The sequence below is a fragment of the Temnothorax americanus genome, unplaced genomic scaffold, assembly GCF_048541705.1.
Source record: "Temnothorax americanus isolate GAGA-0224 unplaced genomic scaffold, ASM4854170v1 Scaffold27, whole genome shotgun sequence".
NCBI classification, from domain to species: Eukaryota; Metazoa; Arthropoda; class Insecta; order Hymenoptera; family Formicidae; genus Temnothorax; species Temnothorax americanus.
The window spans coordinates 1,063,271-1,075,000 of NW_027509411.1; the positions used below are offsets into that span (position 1 = coordinate 1,063,271).

The 11,730-nt window shown below is 39.7% G+C and overlaps 1 protein-coding gene and 1 long non-coding RNA gene across 8 annotated transcripts in view; one reads left to right on the top strand and one right to left on the bottom strand.

Moving 5' to 3' along the window:
• Positions 1–11,730, bottom strand: part of Kug (FAT atypical cadherin kugelei) — a 351,540-nt gene that overhangs the window by 177,248 nt on the left and 162,562 nt on the right. The window lies entirely within an intron of this gene.
• On the top strand, positions 2,766–4,124 carry LOC143899487 (uncharacterized). The gene is made up of 3 exons (XR_013257513.1): positions 2,766–3,237; positions 3,525–3,626; positions 3,695–4,124. It is a non-coding gene; the product is annotated as an uncharacterized LOC143899487 (long non-coding RNA).

Below are 11,730 nucleotides of genomic sequence, written 5' to 3' on the forward strand. Positions count from 1 at the left end.
GAATACGAATAGTCGGAGGAGAGAGGGAGACGAGGCAGAAACGAATGCAGCGAGAGGACGGAAGATAGGATGGTGTACGCGAAAGCGCGAAAAGCGACGTGCGAGACCGACGCGACGCGCGCGTTGCACGCTTTATTTACTGTGCGCGTTGTAACTCAGCCGGTGCCCGGCCACAAATCGAGTCCTGCCTGTGCACTGTGTCCCGGAGCTTTTATTATGCATTCGTTACCGCGCGAGCGGAATATTCCTATAAACGCGACGCGTTTTTGCGCCAAGTTGGCGGCTGGTGTCCCTCTGAATCGAGAGGAGCGCGAAATAAGCGCACAAACGCGAAAAAACTATTTTCGCATCATAGGCGATAAACCAGCCGTGCAACCTAACGACGACACGTGTGCGTGCGCGATAAGAGACAATAGAAACTCGTTCCGCCGCGCACCGCCGCCGCGCCGCCGGTTTATTACAGCGCGCGCGTGCGCCCGCACTTCGTATAATGGTTATACGATAAATCATAAATCTATATGATTGTATGCACATACAAATTGGTCCCCGCAACACGAACAATTATTGATATCGCACGGCTATTTAACGTGGTCTATTTATCCTTTGCACTTTTGAATTCTGATGATGCGAATATCGATGGATGTGGTCGCGTATATTTAGCAATTATCTATATTTGAAGTGGTGGTATTGTATATTCAATGAATATTGTTTAATCATCACTCGGATGATGAGATAATTGATTATTCAAATAGGTCGCAGCAATTGCAGATCGACAATTCGTAGAAGATTTTTCAAAAATTTAATTGACGATTAACGCTAAATTAGCGCTAGAAATATTCATGCGATCGATTAATTTGAGTGCCATCAAATTTTAAATTATATAATTTCGTCGTTTATCTATACGAAAATTGACTGACGAGTTAACTGGCAGAAGCAAAAGGTTAAAAGCACGTCCGAAAGAGAACGTATTTTACCAGGCAATTCGGTGGCGGAGCAGTCGTTACGCGTGAATAATCGTTTCAGCAGAAGGATGTTAACTACCGCCGGAAAGGTACATAACAGTATCGCACAGACGGGGCCGCGGTACAATCTGAGATCAATCTACAAATAGAAAGAAATAATTTACCGACGTGCGAGCCCACGCTAAACGAGCTAAGCGCGCGGGGCATCTCGCGGGGCGCGCATGCATGCCGCGGCGTACGTCTTGCCGGCTTTAATGGTCTACATTCTACGCGTTTCGCGATAGAGGAAGATAAACTCTGACCCCTTAGTTTCACGGATTTAATATTTTATAGCGACGAGAAACGTGCGCAACAAAAATACGCACCCGCCCGCGAGCACGGCAGAAACAGCTGCGAGAGACATGCCGCGCGGCGACTTCTTCTCCTGGGACCACGCCATCTTTACGCCCCATCTGTACAATTACGCGTACCGTAAACATCGGGGGGGGGGGGGCGCATACATTAGAGAATAATTGCAAGAGGTGCTCCGTCAATCCGTCACAGGAATGCATAATAAAAATTTGATATTACAGGATGATACAGCGTTGCATATATGCTCATAAAAGTGGTTATGGAAATATTGCCGATAACTCTATACGATTTAATGATTTTTCTTACATATACGTAATATCGCAAATAGAGACAGAAAATGTGAAAAAAATTGCTTAAATCCAGTCAGCGGATGTCGCTACGCAGTCATCCCTAAGAGGAAAACACGTGTCCCGACTACGCATTTAATGACCCACTTCTCGCCCCAGCTTCGACAAAGGAAAGCGGAAGGTCAGCGAAGAAATAGAGTGGGTTCGATCGGAACAAACGATCGAGCGAAATGCCTTTAGCCGATTACTGGCGGCGAGAGGGACGGTCTGTCCGGCGGAAGAACGCGGACTTATTGGTCGAAACGGGCGGAAAACCTTGCTCGCCTTAACGCCAGCCGGAACTGTAAACGCGCGAGTACATCCGTCACGGTGTATAAAATTTATTTCCTCCGACCTCTGCAGATTTTTCACGGTGTGCCGTGTGCCGGCCATTGGCGAAAACGGTGTCACGTTCCGCGCATTTCAGTACTACGTTGCGTCGGTTTTATTTTCAGGCTGATGTCATTCAGTTATGTTCACCGACGTTACGTCGCGAAGAAACAAAGCCACAGCCGGAGCACGTTTCGAGAGCCGCCGGTTGGTTACGGTATATATATTCGCAGTTATGAATTTTGGAAGTTATACGGCGATATTTATAAAGACGTGGCGTAATCTCATCGTTACTTTCAAGTCTTTCAACGATCTCGCGAAAAAAAAAAAAAACAAGATTCATAGAAACACGGTCGCTTTGAAATTTGGAGCACGTACAAAAAATTTCACGCCACGCCGGGCGTAAGTATCAGAATACACGCAAATAAGTGGCTGAAAATAAATAAGAACGTACCGAAAATGTGGGACGTACCGAGAAATTGTGTAATTATTCCCTTGCAAGTGCTAAAATTACGATAACGGGCGTAAAAAAGGCGCCTTGTTGAGGCGCTCTTTTGTTTGCTCTCGTGGGACAAACTTTCTCCTCGTGTCTGTGAACGTCGGACGTGCGGCCGTCAAACTTGGAACGACGAGAGATTGTATTGACACCGACCTCTCGATATTATTGGCGTAATGAGAAAGGGGAGCGTGCGTGCACGAGCTAGCCAGTATGTAATTTGCGCGCGCGCGCGCGCGCGTGTGTGTGTGTGTGTGTGTGGTGTGTGTGTGTGTGTGTGTGTGTGTGTGTGCGCGTGAATACGGACGCGCGTATCAAAGTTTGCATAGATGCTATGCGACTGCCAATCGTTCGCCGATATTGAGTAGCAGTAGCCACTATGCACGTGCGAGCGGCAACTTGGCGCGAGTTCGGTATTTCGCGCCAGCTTCGCACGCCGGACATTCTCTATCCTGCGTGCAAAACTTTTCTAATTACGGTTATTATACTGGTTCGCGTACCGTTAATGGGAAAGCTGTCGTTGACAGACTACGATACAAGTGACAATGCGCTTTCACGACTGCTCGATCACGATCCGTTCCGTTTATGAAGCGACGATTGAATTCTGTTACATCATCAGCGCGATAATTGTAATTTAAGGAAACTCGTTCGTATAAAAAAAAGAGAAAAAAAAAAGAATTCGGTTTTATATTTCGAGTATTATTTGATTCATCTTATAGTTTCAAACGGTGCTCCAGACGAACAACATTCCGCTTTCATATTTTATAGCGAGGTAAGCTTCGCAAATTTTATGTCTTATATATTTGAAGGAGTTACCGTGTGTTCCATATTATACAATATAGAAGGCAGACGTTTATTGGAAAGATTTTTACGATTGTCATATCGCAGCCTGATTCCTTAAACGCGATTTCTTTTCACCATTCAAAATTTAATATTGACTGCCATCTAAAGTTTAATTTTCGAGCAGGTGATATTTTTATTTTTTGTTGTTCAGAGTTTTGAAAAAGACAATTTTCACAAATCGCACTATAACAGCATTTTCTGTTGTCGAAATACTAGATTCAACGAAGTCATCGCGAAAATATTCACGGGATGCGTTCTCGATAAAAATATTGAATAACACCGGAAGAGATTCGCAATAGATAGAGTAATATAAAAAAAGTACGTAGAAAATGAAACTCATCGAGTCGTGGTTATGTAAGCGTGACGTAATACAATATTTGTTATAGTGGCAGATTCGCGCTTCGCGATGACGGCGAAATAAAGGGAAAATAAGAGAAAAAATATTGCCTTGCAAAATGTACCGTCGCGTCGGTTCGAGAGCGAAGCGAATGTGTGACTCGGCTAATTTCGTTCTTATCGAGCGAAACGGGGCGAACAACGTCAACAAGGCAATGGCAATTCTTCCAGATGCATTCCAATAGGATATACTAGGTGTTCTAAAAGCGCTGGATAATATACGACGTTAATACCGTATCACGTGAGGAAAACGTTATTACATGACATCAAATGTCTAGTTAACTTAAAAGTATATGACACATGATAACTTAGACATCTCTCTTAACAAAAATATATTGTTAGAAATAGGAAACATATATGGCATCACACACACATAAAAAAATGGCAATAAATCTTGTTTTTTAAACTACATTTTTCACACTTTTGTAAACTCAAAACAAACAAAAAAGATAAAATAAAGACAAAAAACAAAATAACTGTAAAAAGTGCTTTCAAAATTTTTTTTGCGATTTTATACGTTTAGGAAACAAAGGTAGATATAAATATATGATACTTGTCGATATTGGAATTAATGAACGTCCATACGTTCCGGTATTAGCACTGAGATATACATATGCAAGAGTGTTTGATCAATCACTGAATCTGACAAGAAATATTATCTACCTTGCAACACAATCTGTCATAAAAAAAACATATTACAAAACATCGTTAATAACTTTTACGATCACCTTATTCAATCCACTCGTGAAACAACTAGTTCTGACTTTTAAAAACTTTCGGTGCATAATAATTGTTTATCGATAATGTCAACTTTTCTGGTATTTTCTTATTATAAATATTATAAAACATTGACATACAGAGTCTAAGTTAAAACTAATAAAATTGAGGTAAAATTTCTATCATTAAAAACACTTTCGATTATTTTCAGTTGCTTCTGTTAAGCATGTTTAATTGTTGATAAAAGCCAATCGAGATATTTCAGAATTGCAGTGCATTCATATTAAGAGCGTTTTAACTAGGTTATTCGTAATAAAAAATATTCTGGAAATATATATTTGATAGACAGTAACAAAACTTTTATAAAGCAGACTTAATTAGATCTAGGACACTAGTTAAATTATAGTCTATTAAAAAATAATGTTCATCATTTTCAAATAAGTTAATTAATAGAATGTGTTCAAAAAAAGTTTAAATGTATGATGGTTTAAAAGTTTAAATGGAATGGAAATGGAATGCCTATAGAGGCTAAAAGATCTAGGGCGTCATACGATGAAAAATAGAATTGATTTATGCAATTAACTATGACAGAGTGTAGTAGTCAAGTTATCGAGATAATAATGTAACAAACAATATCTATTATTTTGATACCTTTATAACACGATAAGACGTTCGTAAAGCAATTATTCTTAATCAGATCCTGTTCAATGCAAAGTTCAGCCAATGCGAGCTTGGTTTAGATGTCTAACAGTTAGGCAATCGGAGAAAAGTTATGGTAGATACGTGGCGGCCAACTTAACTATGGTCCTTGTCGTGTCCTGTTATACATCGCGACGGTTTCGTAATAACTGAAAGCAAGAGAAGAAACGTATAATGTTACGCAACGCCGTCTCCGAATACCTGCACTGGACAAATTCTTGGTATGTATACGGTCTAGTATACACTAGATCGATAGGATATATCTATTAAAGAGAAGTGCAAACAATTCGCGTATAATTCACAAGACTCTATAGACTTCTTTATAAAGAATTAATCGCAAAACGCAGCTCCGAAGTATCGGGTGTTATGCATGTTATAATTACTTTCTACTCTCCGAGAACTTGCCACGTCTAATCTGCTTGAAAATAGACGATTATGAAGCACATCGTCCGAAATTACGAAATTAATTAAAACGTTCGCTTTGGGCAAATTATGTTCTCCAAAAGCCAAACGAGTGACCAAACCGCATTTACTAAAGGCGCCCAATTTGCTAGTGATTATCGGACGCAGTTCAGGCGCAAAGCGCTCGCGGGTACTCGCGGATGCACACTCTATACGATATGACGCGTGATGAAAGCACGACGAAGATAAGAGAGATGGGGAGCGACGAGCTCGTTCCAAAGATTAATTAAAAAAGATCGCCCGTTGGAAGCGCGACGCCGCCGTTCGGCTGGGAGTTAATCGATATCTGTCGCGCCGAGCGCAGCAGGATGTTACTACAGGGAGTATCGGCCCGTTTCGATTAATCCTTTTTCCGTCTCTACCTTAACACCCATCGTCCGGCAAATTACGTCGTTTACGCTTTAGCGCGCGGCAGTTGCGCGCCTATCATATACGTATGTGCGCAAACATGAGCAAAAGCGCGCGCAAAAGCATCGTGTCGCGTTGTTTGCGTCCCGGACGAAATTACAATCCTCCGTGTAGGAGCCGCAAGAACAGAGAACGAGATAACGTCGCGTATATTCTGTCAGGTGATGCAATCTCGCGTATAATTATCGCCGCATCACGTTGACGCGCGTTAACGTTCGGCGGCAGTGGCGGTGATTTCATTTTCCATGAGAGCGACAATAATAATTGCCTCGATATCAGCGGTGATAATCGTCCGCGAAACGAGCGATTTCACGTTGGAATTATCACAATGAGATCGTCTTCCGTCAAATAGTAACACATATGTAAAACATATATCGTATCACGTCGCGAATCAACATACAAATCTGTGCAATGTAATATCTTATCAGAATATATATAATTAAGAAAAAAAGTTTAAATATCAAGTATCGAGTATTTCTTATGTAACTCATTCACACGGAAAGAATTTTTTGTTATATTTTACCCTTAAATTCACTATAAACTTGGGACAACTTGGCAACCAAAAAATTTTTAAAATATATGAAACATTTTGCAAACAACGTGATAAAAATTACCATGCAGATTGGTAAAATTGGAAAAATTATTGAAATTTCCTAGATATATTTTAATAAAATTAATCAAATATATTTTATATTTTAATGCAATAGTATTAATATTTTTTATTGTGGTGAATATTAATCAGAATAGCTCGCATAAAATTCTTGGTGGTACATGTTACCACAACTACCATAATTTCAGGGTAAATTTTAAAAGAAAATTCTCTCCGTGCAAGTGCTGATCGTATAGAAACAGGGAAAAAAGATTTAGGAGTAGAACCGCGACACGAGGGAAGAATTAAGAACGAAGTATAAATAGTGTAACGCCATTTTGTGGGCATTATACGGCGGCAATAAAACGTAAGAACATTATCGTAGCTTATCGGAATTCCGACGATGCATCTTCCGGTCGTATATTAAATGCTTAAGGGATCGTTTACACACGGAATGTACTTCGGAGAGAGGCGACACTCTTGTGCTCCCCGTTTTTATGTCTTTATAAATACCACGATGATGCTAACTTCCAAAGCGTACGGCGATATGACGATCGCGACCGCGTAAAATGGGCGTCGTTGCCGAAGATACGGCGCAGTTTCGAAAAGAAACGCAGTCTGCAATAACATCCTCGTATAGTCGCAGTCATGGTGTGATATACATAAAGTGCAGACTTACAAGGTTCATTGCAGTTTATTGTTTCAAAACTTTGAGAAACCGGAGTGAGGTGATAATTTGCCGATGTGTGTGCGACTCCCGTAAACCGCTCAGTTTATATTTCAATCAATCAATCATATATATCGTGTAGGATGGGAAATTGTAAACATAGACCATTACATATATATATGTTTGCATATAATAATGAATAAAGAAATAGTTTTCTTCTAAAGTACAATATAAATATATATCCCTTTATTTTATATGTGATCTCTCTCTCTCTCTCTCTCTCTCTCTCTCTCTCTCTCTCTCTCTCTCTCTCTCTCTCACTCTCACACACACTCACTCACTCACTCACTTACTCACCCATATACATATATTTATAGTGAGAAAGAGGTTATATCTATGAATATTTTGACATGACGATAAGTATTTAACATTGACATCGAGAGAAATATGCTGATAATAATTAATCAATTGCAATGGTCATATTTACATTTATATTGCGATTATCTGCTAACTAGAACAAATATTAAAATAGCAACCCACCACATTGTAGGAATTTGCGAATTAATATCTGCATAATAGTCTAAAATAAATTAAAATAAATTAAACGTTTGCGATCGTCAAACGAATGCTCGTTAATTTCTGGTAATTGAATGAGCACTATATTTTCGATTGTATGTTAAGTCAAACGGAAATAAACCGCTAAACTTTATACCGAAAATTAATTAAAGCCAGCTAAAAACTGCTAAACGGTTTTAATTAAATGGAAAGTGATTATAAAATAGAAACATGATAATATGAAAATACAAAGTACATAGCAATTATTTACGTTCACGTACTTTCTGCAACTTGGCAAATTTCATGGAAAGATAAAAATAATTCACTATGAAATAGATTACTGCCGGCAATGGAAGGATTACGATTGTACGATTAATACAACTATTACAAAACATAAAGCAAGTTTTAGCAAATTAGAATTAAAATTTAGTGCATCGGAAATTTGTTCAACAAATAAACATAATCAACGAAATAATTCAACAAAAATTACCGACATAATTCTACATGGAATTGGACATTCTGTGAACATAACGCATAAAGTTACATTTCCCTCGGTTAAAGCACATTTCACCGTAACAATACAAATGTAATTGTAATTGCATGATTACATTGAACGCGAGGGCGACTGATATAAAATTATAAACATATAAAGTGTTTGCTTTCGAATTTGATGAAACCGCGGCGCGACGGAAACGATTGCGATGAGCGCCGTGACCAATCGAGCATAAGCGAGAGATGCAATTACATGTCGGAACGCAGACTCGAAATTAACGTTTACGTTTCGATGCACACGTCAATACGCGACAGCGACCGGTAATTAGATCAAGTTCGGCCATTTATTAGTGCTATACCGTGCTACAGTCACGTCAATTAACCCCGACTATGCGCATGCTAATCGCCTTTATGTAAATACGACGAATGCGTAATCCCATTTTGTGTGGAAATGCCGCTCGATGATCACTCAATGGCCAACCATCATTAATCGCGTAATCGCGACGATACGATATGTGAATAATTAATATCATCATCATCATACTTCATACTATTATATAAAACCCGACTGTTTGTCTGTCCGTCCGTCCGTCCGTCCGTCCGTCCGTCTGTCTGTCCGCGAACTACTCATTCGTTAGTGGACCAAATTTTTACCAAGGGTACATGAAATAGGGGTAGAATTTCTCGGGGAGTGCCATAGGGTGTATAGTTTATTGTTACCGATTTTCTGGAAACCAATTTTTTTAATTTTTTTAATTTTTTGGGAAATAATCAACCGAATCTCGAAGAATTATATATGAAACAGGAGTATAATTTTCCGACGAGTGCTATTAAGTATATAATTTTTCGTTACCGATCTTTTTGGAAACCGGTACGAAAATTTTTTCAATTTTTCGGGAATTAATTGACCGAATCTTAAAGAATTGTATATGAAGTAAGGGTAGAATTTTACGGGGAGCGCCATGATGTGTATAGTTTTTGTTACCGATCTTTCTGGAAACCGGTTTTTTTTTAATGTTTCCAATTTTTCGGGAAATAATTGATTGAATCTCAAAGAATTGTATATGAAGTAAAGGTAACATTTCCCGGGAAGTGCTATAAAGTGTACTATTTTTGTTGCCGATCTTTTTGGAAACCGGTTCCGAATGACCAAAACTCAAAACATTGTACATAAAATAGGGGTTGCATTTTCCGGGAAGTGCTATAAAGTATATAATTTTTCGTTACCGATATGTTTTTGGAAACCGTTATCAAAAGTTGGACAAATTTTTCGAGAAATAATTAATCGATTTTAAAGAATTGTATATAAAACAGAAGTAAAATTTCCCGGGGAGTGCTATAAACTGTATATTTTTTCGTTACCAATTTTTTTGGGAACCGGTTTAATTGAAAGTATTATAGTATTTTTAAATTTACAGCATTTTAGAGAGAAAGAGAAAGAGAGAGAGAGAGAGAGAAAGAGAGAGAGAGAGAGAGAGAGAGAGAGAGGGAGAGAGAGGGAGAGGTAGAGGGAGAGGAAGAGGAGAGAGAGAGAGACTATTTGCGTGTCTTATTACATATGTTCTCCGGGGCAAAGCCCGGGTAACCAGCTAGTAATTAATATAACGCACATCGTAAAAACTCTTCTAAAAATTCGTTTCTAAATTCGATCTATCAAACACCTGGTCCCCGATGCGATACCCACGCGGGAGATGCACGCGCTCTCGAAAGTTTGGAGAATCAGATGTTCAAGTCGAAAACGACCCTAGCGAAAATCGACTCGGATTCGACACAGGATGGACTCTCGTTCGCTCGAGATTTCGGCCAACTCCCCAAAGCTAGCGAGTTTTTCTCGGAACTTTCAGCGAGGTAATCAGATAGAATTGGTCAAGTCACTGCCGGGCTCTCGTCGAGTTCTCTGTAACTTTCCTCGAGAACCAGCGTCGCGCTGACTCATTCCGGTACACGCTTAATAATCCGCGAATCATACGTCAGCCGGGTTTAATTCATCAATCTCAGCAGCTTGCCTCCCTTTAGTAACCCGAGAGAAAAAGAGAGAGAAAGAGAAACAGAGAGAATAAATGTTTATATTAAAATATTGTACCAAAATATTCTTCTTTCTACGATTCTATAAAAAAATTGGAAAGACATAAGCTTGAAAAGATACATAAAAAAAATTATTTTCTCGCACGTAACATTTTTTTAATCCGAGCCTGCAGGAAACTTCTATAGTCATTTTGTGGCCGGGTACGATGAAAGCGAATTGTGCGGACCATCAGGCGAGATTCGTCTCTTTCTTTTTCGTTCTCTTTCGGAAAACATACGTGCGATCGACATACACGCGAACATATTGCGTTCTCTCGCTCGAAGGCAATTTGGCGAAGGGACAAAAGAGCCGCGCGTGTTGCGATGATAAAGCTAACAACAAGTAATCCCGATATCCGTGTGTCAGCATCGTCTCGAAATGATATTCTGTTTCATGTCCTATAAATGGGCTTATCCTCCTTGAGATATATCCGATTAGTCGACTCGTCGCCGCTGTCTGCCATAAACCATGCTCCATCCATCCTCCTTGTAATCAGGATATTCTGACATATATCCGATCGTTAGACGAATACGTAACCATGGTTACATATTGATATCTTCGAATTACAGCGCAGTTAACGTGATAAAAATGATAATAAAACTGAAGATGATCTATCGGATGCAATGGCCATCACGGTTTTTTTCGACCTTCGCAACTCAAGAGACAAAAGCGAGAATCGAAATTCTAGTAAGAACGAAAAAACGCGTCACTATATCATAATTACAAAAATCTTTTTTATGGGGAAAAAAAATTTAGATTTTTCTCGAAAACAGTGAGAGCTTTCAGTTCACACAATGACTTGCGAAAAATCAAACATCGCGCGTTACTGATTACGCAGCGGCGAGAAAAAGGTCTAGGTAACAAATAGCAGCACATTAAGCGGGATCACGCGCGCGAAACAAGAAGACGGTCACGAAAATTGTCCGTCTTTTTATCTCGTTCCAACGTAATAACGTACGGCTACTTAAGTGGACTAATAATTATGCTGGAGCGCGGTTGCAGCGACCGGGCAATGTGTTATAAGCTTGAGTCGCGCGAGCGGACAAAGGCGCCACTTGCCACAATACGATCGATTCGTGATTACGGGCGCAGTTTATGCCGTCATTGAAAGTGCAACAAAAAACGCCGGGTGCGAGACTGAAACGGCGCGAAATAAACAGGCGTTCTGACATGTAAAAAGGATCTGATTTCTTGAGAAGTTTCGCGACAAAGTAGCGGTAATAGTCTCGGGAAGGCTTATCGCGATTCGCGAAAAAGAGAGAATGTACGCTTTGCGAAACACGTACGCTTTCATTCTCGGAAAATCGCCGCGCAATTCCAAACGATATACTCTGCCTATCAACTATATACGCTGCTTCGCCATTAGCAATAC